Source organism: Dama dama, chromosome 10 (assembly GCF_033118175.1).
Source record: "Dama dama isolate Ldn47 chromosome 10, ASM3311817v1, whole genome shotgun sequence".
Classification (NCBI taxonomy): domain Eukaryota; kingdom Metazoa; phylum Chordata; class Mammalia; order Artiodactyla; family Cervidae; genus Dama; species Dama dama.
In genome coordinates, this window is record NC_083690.1 from 37,019,631 (window position 1) to 37,029,506 (window position 9,876).

The 9,876-nt window shown below is 44.5% G+C and overlaps 1 protein-coding gene across 1 annotated transcript in view; it reads right to left on the reverse strand.

The window, feature by feature from the left end:
* The window catches only part of ZKSCAN1 (zinc finger with KRAB and SCAN domains 1), a 31,332-nt gene extending 27,081 nt beyond the window's left edge, over positions 1-4,251 (reverse strand). Inside the window, exon 1 of the mRNA XM_061152366.1 lies at positions 4,115-4,251. The gene's annotated coding sequence lies outside the window, so the exon portion shown is untranslated. The remainder of the gene's footprint in view (positions 1-4,114) is intronic.
* Positions 4,252-9,876: the final 5,625 nt, after the last annotated feature.

Below are 9,876 nucleotides of genomic sequence, written 5' to 3' on the forward strand. Positions count from 1 at the left end.
CTGATGTGCTGCAGTCCATGGGGTCACAAAAGTCAGACATGACTGAGCAACTGAACTGAACTGACCCATGCCTTCAGACTTGTTTTGCACTCCACGCCCTTGCTGGGGAAATATATTTTGTTTTTCAACTTCAGAGCAACTTTACCTAGAAAGTCCTTGGTTACAAGTATTCAATTTCCTAAGCATTTCTGAAGATTTATCATACGCAAGGGCTTCCCAGGTGGCACTGCGGTAAAGAATCCTCCTGCCAATGCAGGAGATTCGGGTTCGATCCCTGGGTCAGGAAGATCCCTCAGAAAAGGAAATGGCAACACACTCCAAAATTTTTGCCTGGGAAATCCTATGGACAGAGGAGCTTGGAGGGCTACAGTCCACAAGGTCGCAAAAGAGTCAGACATTAGTGACGAAAACAACACAAACACACATGGTGTCACCCTAGGCTGAGGGGAATAAAAAGATGAGAAGCGTGATTCCAGTTTTTACACAAATCATTAGAGTACAGAGCAGATGTTCCAACAGTTCTAAGGAGGTTTCAACGTGAGTGCTGGGGCAGCCCCGAGGCAGCTTCCAGGAAACGGCCCCCATGGAGCTGGAGCATCAGAAGAGCCAGGACCTGAACAAGAGGCAGCAAGCAGGGAGTCCAAGAGAGCACTCTTTTGGCTGGCTTTCTCCCAGCTGGGAGGCTAAATAACTCCTGTAAGGCTTGGTCTCTTTCATTTCATTCGGAAAAGTGGAAAAAAAAAAAAAAAGAGTATCTTTTCCAGCTATGCCAGAACCGTCTTCCACCATCCCAATATCCAGGTTCCACATCTCCTGCCGACACTAGTGCTTCATCCCCACCCAGTTTGTCTTGCTTGCATTTCTCCCCATTCCAACACAAATAACATACCAAGGTCAACGAAGTATTGCCAAAGTCTGCTGCTGGTCACTCCCGCCTTCCCCTCAGTTACTCTCCATGAATCATTGATATCTACTGACTTAGCGTTCAAACAACACAATCCGCTGGACTTTCCACTTCCATTACTTTTCTCTTAGTAGTAGTGATCCCTTCTATTTCAGCCTATTCAGCCCATTAACGTTCCTGTTAACATAACACCCATTAACTTGGGGTGTGACTTTCCCTTCAAGATGTACACTGTTTCCTGACATTCCAAATTAAAGATGATATCTTCCTCCTTTGAACACTGTTGGGACTTTCTCTGTCAGGCATGTCTACTCTCCTTGTATTACCATTACCTGAGTTTCTATCACCACCTCCCAACTAAACATTAAGCCCCTGGAGGACAAGGACTCTTGTTCACTTTTCTTCTAAAGAACTGAGCAGACCTTAATTCTGTTAAATTGGAGAGAAGAAATAAGAACAACTATTTCAGCTCCCCTTGTCATCTTACTGCCTTCAGTGGCAACTAGGGATCAGCTGGTCCATGAACATCTCATTCACTCAGACTGAGAACTTCATCTCTGATTCCTTTCCCCTTACATAAGTACATTCATCTCCAAGCACCAGGGAGATGCAATTCTTTGTTCACACTTATTTTTGTATCTAGTTCTGTGAAGAATGGCTTCCTCTCTTTGGTTCCCTACCTTCGTTTTCCTCCTCTCCTTCACAATTCATCTCCAACCTTGCTCTCAGATTCTTCTTCCTAAAACTGCATAGAGCCTTGCAATCCAACACTCCCCAGCACGTGGTCCCAGCGTCCCCATCAAGCTTCATTTACCATCAATTTCTTCCCCTCCCCTGCATGAACCTTATCCATCCAGCAAAATGACTCTACTCAGTATTTCCTAAATGTCTTATACTTTGACCGTCATCCCTTTCTCACATCATAATGCCTGGGATTTCCCTCCCAGTCTTCACTGCCTTTTCAAATCCTCCTTATCCTTCAGAGCTAAGCTGAAATGCCACTTGCCCCTCATCTGTTCAATTCAAGAAGCCTCTAGCAGGCATAATAGTAAGAACCAATGTTAACTCTGGTCTATGTAGCAGGCATTTCACATGACACTCTTAGAAGGTAGGTACAATTGTGGTCACAATGTATAACAATGAAACTAAGGTTGATAGATGTTAAGGAACACTCATGGTCACAGAGCAATTAAATGGTTAAGTCAGGATTTGAAATGAGTTCTGTGAGACTCAGTTCAGGTTCCAACCATCACACCAAACTCACTTAAGCCATGGGACAAACCCTGTTATAGTGAAAGCAGCACAAGCTGAACACCTGAATTCCAGTCTCCTCGGATGAGGAAGTTACTGTCCCTGGGGGAGTTATTGAACCTCTCCGACACCCAGTATCTTTATTTGTCAAACAAGGGTAGGGTAGAATCAGAGGAGCAGAAAACTATCTCTGGGGTCCCTTTGAGTTTAAACCATTCCGACACACTATCCGATACAGATAAGATTACCCCCGTAACTGGTTCTCACCAAAGGTAAATACAAAAGATTTTCTTACAAAAAAGGCTTGGAGTTACAAGCTCAGTTTATTTCAGAGGCTATTTTCTAAACAGGCCAGTTATCTTTTCCAGGGTATAGTCTTGACATTTTAAACTGCCCCCTCCCCCATTTTTGAGAAGCACTCTGAAATGTTTTAAAACAGGAAAAAGCTACCTTTAAAAGATATCTAGGAAAAAAAGAAAAAAAAGGTAACTAGGTATCCTGAGAATTCCAAAAGAATACTGATACTCAGAATAAAAAGGAAAGATTTAACATGACACTCATCTGTATTTAGATACAGTATAAAGTTAGAAAAAATTTAAAAGCTTAGATCAAGCAGAGAATCAGCAAAAACCTAAGGTATTGATTAGTGAGCCTCCCTATTTGTATTTTAAGATTGGTGAAAACAGCCTGAAATAATGAACAAGAATCATGCATATTAATTCAGAGACAGTACAAACTTGGAGAAACATTCTGGGGCAAATTATCATCATGGTTCCCTAAGTAATAATGCTATTTCTCCACATGTGGCTGGCAAATACAGTAACAGGGCTTTGTTGACTGGTCACAATGAATCCTCCACAATTCAATTCAACAAGTATTTATTGACCACCTCCAATCCGCCTAGCAATGGCCTGTACAATAAATGCTTTCTTTGGTCTCAGGCCATGTAACAGCGGCTCTCTATAATGAAAGTATCTTATTGTGTACTGGAGGCACTGTAGGAAGGGGAGGGCAGGGGGCAGTGTCAGGCTGAACTGTAGCTGAATTTTTCAATTACAATGACTAAAGCAAATAATCTCAAAGTTGGAGGGGCCTTTGGAAAAAACCTAATCTGATAGATGACAGAACTCAGAGTTGGCAGAAGTGTCCTGTCTTATCCAAGGTCACTCAGTTAATCAGTCTCCTAATGGTCCCGTGCAATTGCCACAAATTCCTTTCACTCTTCACCCTTCCAAGTCAGGCAGAGTAACTACTACCCAGAAATAAAAAACGCACCTAATCTTCCGGACGGCTCGTTTTCAAAAGCCTTTGAAATATGCCCTAAAGCTGAGGGAGAGTGGGACGTACGTTATTATCTCTCTTAGACCAGAATCACTTCTCCATCCACTCAGACTAGGCTTCATACGCTCTTTAATCACCGCTTGGGGGACAGGGTGAGGAGAAGCAGGTGATCTGGAAATACGTACTCGGCATCTTGAAACGTGTCCGTTTCTCATTTTCACCTGAGATCTTTCAAGGACCCCGAAAATTAAAAAAACAAACAAAAAAACCTCTCACTGGAATAAAAGCAAATGGCGACTAAAGCAGGGAAGGAAAAATAACCAACAGGGGTCGGTTCGCTAGCGACCCGGTTCTCAAAAACATCAAGCGAAGACGACGACGTTGCAGGTGAGGGCCCGGAAGGGGCCCGCAGACAGCCGTTCCCCCGGGTCTCCCAGGACCTCCTGCCAAGGTCCGAGGCCCTGTCCCTGCCTGGGCCCCCGATGGGGCGGAGTCGGCTACCCCGGGGGACGGCGCTGCCTACGGCCCGGCCTGAGGAGGGGACAGGGGCACGGACTCGCTGCTCGCGACGCCCGGGCCGCCAGGAGAGGACCCCGGGTTCGCAGCTGCAGAGCCCACCCCCACGCACACACCCCTGCGGCCCCGCCCGCTCTCTCAGAGGCCGGCCCCAAATCTCACCGTGAGCCCCGGGAGCGGCTGGGGGCGCTGGGCGAGAAAAGGGAGTTGACTCTGGGGCTCAGGCCGGCCGAAGGGCGCCGCGCTCAGCTCCAGGCCCTCCTGACGCCTCGACACAGACACAATGAGTCACAAAGGCCGGAAGTGTGTCAGCACCTCGCCTTCCGGGACTGCGCCGCGCTTCCGGGTCCTCTCTAGGAGGGCGGGAGGATTCGACATCTCGGTTTCCCCAATGCTGGACATGTCTACTGCCCTGCACTGGTGCAGCCTCCCGCTTTGGGGGTCCCCTCCCGCAGCCTGTGCGCCCCCAAGTTAGGGCTGGGGACGAAAGGATTGTGTCTTTTCGAGATACAAACAGACTGTCCAACTCTGACACCAGTTCATCTAATAATTCGATTTCTCCTTTTTCACCTCGGGCAGTCCTTGTAGTAATTAGAGTTATTATCAAGTAATAATACTTAGTAATTGTATGTTTGTGGCAGAGGAGCTGAAAGAACGATGTACACAGAGGAGATCAAAGTTAAGCCATGGGTGGCTCAGTTTCACAAAACTATGTTGGTAGTTCCTCTCCAGCCCTGAAGGTGTCTGCCAATTGAGTGGGTGGTATTTTCAAATACTTGGCTTGTGGATAAAGAACGTCTTTCTATGCCCAAGCTAGTCATAAGGTTCTATGTTCTGCTCATGTGATATATGCTATTATAGCAATTTAAAAGACGTTTTCAGAATAATAACAGGCACTTTTGCCTTCAAGGTGCTTTCACAACCTACAACAATTATGGCCTTCACCTGGCAAGATAAGACAGAAGTAATACTCTACCTGCTGAGCAAGAGCACCCACAGACTTTAATGATTGTGACTTTGCTCTATATTCCAAGGCAAGTTCTGGGGAGAGACTGAACTTAGTAGCTTGGCTGTATGACTCCTATAGTTTGAAGAGTACTTTGAAAAAATATTTGAAAACTAAAAGTCAATTACAGTATTGTTAAATGAAAAGTGCAAAATGGAGAAAAGTAATCACTTATAATCCTTCCACCCTAACCCAATTATGATGGGTTTATCTCTTTCCTATCTGTTTTCGTATGTATGTGTGTGTGTATGTGCTAAGTCGCTCCAGTCATATCCAACTCTTTTTGACCCTATGGACTGTAGCCCACCAGGCTCTTCTGTCCATGAGATTCTCCAGGCAAGAATACTAGAGTGGGTTGTCATGCCCTCCTTCAGGGGATCTTCCCAACCCAGGAATGGAACCAGTGTCTCTTACATCTCCTGCATTAGCAGATGAGTTCCTTACCACTAGTACCACATGGGAAGCCCTTCCCTATGTATATATTTTTATTTATTATTTTAAACATGGTTCAAAATTATAGATTGTATTGGATAGGTGGCTGATATGTTTGAAGTACCTGCTACATTCATATTGTGTGACTTTTTGGACCAAATTGATGGGATCAGGTTTGGGCACTTTTTGGAAGCACAGTTTATAATGCTGACCACTGGGATTACAGATGTGGTCTGGCCTGAGAGCTCTGAAGAATGGAACAGTAGGGAAGTAAAGCATCTGGATCTCCTTTCTTGGGGAGTTCAAATGTGAGACAATTAGAAAACCGGGGCCAGGCAGAAATCAATCAGCAGAAGGCATTAGGTGACAGAAGCCATGAAGCTGTGGGTGTCATGGGTTAGCAGTGGCTTCAGGGCTTATGCACCACATGGCAGACTGCGCAGAGGGGAGCCCGCCCCCCACTACTGAGAACCCCCAGCATGAGCAGGTGGCCATCTGAACAGCCTGCAGGCCCCGGTTCTGTGCAGTGCCTGACTTTGCTGCAGACGGTATTGTTTCCTATCTCCCCATTTCCCTGTGTGTCCTTACAATAAAGTCCTAGCCAATAAAAGAGACTTACTTGGTTCCTTGTCACCTAGAAAAGCCAGATGTGGTTGATGTGAAATTATGTGTACTATTTTAAAAAGCTTAATTATCATATCACTGACATTTAAAATTTTGCTACACAGAATGGATAAGCGTCATTTTAACGGCTAAATAGTTCATGCCTATACTTCTAGACATGCTGAATACTTTGAAAGTTTTGCTAGGTTAAGAAATATTTAAATGAAGATTTTTGTGCAAATGTCTTTTGGATTGTTTAATTAGTACAGATTCTGACAGGTGAATTAATATTTATATGTACACATAGATACATATACATAAAAAACATCATTTATAATTGCCAAGATATAGAAGCTATCTAAGTGTCCATCAACAGGTGAACGGGTTAAGAAGATGTGGTTGGTGTGTGTGTGTGTGTGTGTGTGTGTGTGTGTGTGTAGATATACAAAATGGGAAAATACTCAGCCATAAAAAAGAATGGAATTTTGCCATCTGCAACCACATGAATGGACTTGGAGAGTATTATGCGAAGTAAAATAAATTGGACAGAGAAATACAAATACAGTATGATATTTGTATGTGGAATTAAAAAAATTACAACATTTATATGTGGAATCTAAAAAATACAACAAACTGGGGAATGTAACATGAAAGAAACAAACTCACAAAGAACACACTAGTGGTCACAATGGGGAGAGGGAAGGAGAGAGGGAATGCAGTGGAGGGGAGTAAAAGGTACAAACTATTATGTATAAAATAAGCCACAACCGAGGGAATATAGCCAATACTTCATAACTATAAATGGAGTAGACCCTTTAAAAATCATGCATCACTATAGATCCATAACTTATATTGATGATATACTTCAATAAAAAATATATGTATAACCATATTTCTTCCCCAGAGAGGCTTCATTCTTACCTTCGTGCTGCAGCAAAGTTATTTACACCAGAAGGGTGACAAATGTCCTTCCATTGACCTTGCTTATTGAGTCACATCAGCATTATGGCAGAACTTATTTATTCATAGCCATTGATCATGATATATTATGTATCAGGGATTATGCTTGTTTTGGAGGATATGATAGTGACATTGCACTGGTATTCTAGAAGTTTGCAGTCTGGTGGGGACATTAAACCAACGTATGAGTCACCGAAATACAAAGTGAAGTGGTGCGCATATCCAGAGCTGCAGAAATACACTTCTCTGCCTGATTGCGGGTTTCCCAGAACAGAATTAAGCCTTCTGTGGGGTGCCTCTTTCCAAGGTAACTCTCTGGTGGTAGAAAAAAGGATTGTCTCTGTCAGGCACAGGGAACTCTACTCAATACTCTGTTATGACCTGTAAGGGAATAGAACCTAAAAAAGAGCGGATGTATGTATACGTGTAACTGATTCATTTTGCTGTGGAAACTAACAACTATACTCAAATAAAAAATTAATTAAAAAAAAAGGAAAAGAGGGTGTCTAAGCCTGCTCCATGGTCAGCAGTGATGCACGCAGCTTCTCTTCCTGTTGCCCCTAAGTCCCACACTTTTATTCTATTGAACATCGATTTCTCTTTATGCATGTCCAGCCACCCCACCCCCAAGTGCCCACAGGGGCCAGGCTAGCCAATGGCTGGGATATACGTGACTGTTACCTGAGCCTGAAGTGAGACTGTGGGGAGTTGCCCATGTGTTGAGCACACTCTCTGGCCAAGGGAAGCATTCACCCTTCAGGCTATTGCTGCCAAGCTGGGTGTGGACTCAGAATTTCCAGAGAGGCTAATTCTTCCAAGGAGAAAAGAGAAATGGGATATTTAGTTGAAGTTTCTCAATTTTTACACAGTGCCTCCTCCCCCACCCCCTGCAAATTGCCTTTGATGTAACTCCAAACCTACAGGTAATAGAACACAAGATACTGGACACGTCTGAGTTGGGCTAGAAACTGGAAAGCAGCCAAACGAATCCAGAGCTTCCTCTAAACATCTGTGTAGTTTAAAAAGGAAAAGGATCATCACTGCCGCAAGGAGCTTGCAGGGTAAGGAGACAAAGTGTGGATGTGTAAACACACCCAGGCGGCACGGGGTGACTGGTCATGGGGAGAACTGTCATTCATGGCCACCTGATCCTTAGAGCTGCTGGTTCCAGGAGTCATTTTTTAAAAATATTTATTTTTATTTCTTTATTTACTTATTTATTTGGGGCTGTGCTGGGTCATCATTGCTACAATATGGGCCTTCTCTAGTTGTGGCAAGCAGGGGCTACTCTTTGCTGTGGTCCAGCAGCTCTAGGTGCGGGCTTCATTAGTTATGGCGTGGGGCTCAGTAGTTGAGGCTCTCAGGCTCTAGAGCACAGGCTCAGCAGTTGGGGTGCACGGGCTTAGTTGCTCCGAAGCATGTGGGATCTTCCCCAGCCAGAGACTGAACCCATGTTCCCTGCATTGGCAGGTGACTTCTTAACCACTGGACTACCAGGGAAGTCCATCCAGGAGTCACATTCTAACGATTATTAACAGGCTCTGAATGTTGAGAAAGAAGAGACTATAGAGGGTTAATTAGAATTTTTGGAGGAAAGGAAGTGAGGTCTTGTAAGGAGCAATTTGTCAGGAAGGTGGAGAAAGATCTTAATGTAGGTTGGTTAAAGGAACAGTGGCAGGGGACTTCCCTGGCGATACAGTGGTTAAGACTCCATGCTTCCACTGCAGAGGGCCAGGGTTTGATCCCTGATTGGGGAACTAAGATACTGCATGCCACACAGTGTGGCCAATTTTTTTTTTTTTTAAAGGCAGGCAGAACTCAGGTGTATTGAAGGCAAAGAAAAAGACAAACAGACAAACAAACTCAAAACATACAAGCAAAACTCCCACATCTGCCCCCAGCCCCCACCCCAAACCAGTAGTAGTTTAGGCAGGAGATGAAGAGAGATCCAGCAGGGAGGAAAAACTAACTTCTAAATGAGACTTGGTAAGAATGTTTGTACATGCATAAAGGCAACTGTACTTTGCAAGCTGTAAAAACAAAGTTGCACATTAGTTGTCAGAAAAGTAGTCACTGAAGGATGGATTGGTGAGAAGAGGGGGAGACAGGATTTGACAGGGAGGGGAAAGAGTAGGAGGTGAGGCTGGTCAGGTGCAGAGTTGGGTGCTGGGGCTGGGCTAAGGTGGGTGGGAGCAGAGCCGAGAAGTTCCAACCGACTTCACAGGTCAAAGCTACTTGGACGGAGCAGGGCAGCTGGACTTAAGGGACAGAGGTGGAGGGAGAAAGGGGAGGCAGCTGGGAGTGATGCCTATTGGGTGGGTTTGGTGTTTGGTGTTAAAAAGGGAAGATAAAGAATTGGGAAGAAGGACCTGGGACCGTTCTTGGAACTCAGGTCATGGCTTCTGGTAGAAACCCACAGTTTCAATGCAGGGAGATAAGGCAGAGAGGAAGCAGGGGCAAATTAACTTGAAGGAAACTTCAGCAGTCCCATAACATCTTCCCTCACTACCATTTCGCTGGTGGTACAAGAGTGCGTGATCCACACAGTCAAAGGTTTTGGCGTAGTCCATGAAACAGAAATAGATGTTTTTCTGGAAGTCTTGCTTTTTCGATGATCCAACGGATATTGGCAATTTAACTCTGGTTCCTCAGTCTTTTCTAAATCCAGCTTGAACATCTGGAAATTCGCAGTTCACGTACTATTGAAGCCTGGCTTGGAGAATTTTGAGCATTACTGTACTAGTGTGTGAGATGAGTGCAATTGTGCGGTAGTTTAAGCATTCTTTGGCATTGCCTTTCTTTGAGATTGGAATGAAAACTGACCTTTCCCAGTCCTGTGGCCACTGCTGAGTTTTCCAAATTTGCTGCCATATTGAGTGCAGCACTTTCACAGCATCATCTTTCAGGATTTGAAATAGCTCGA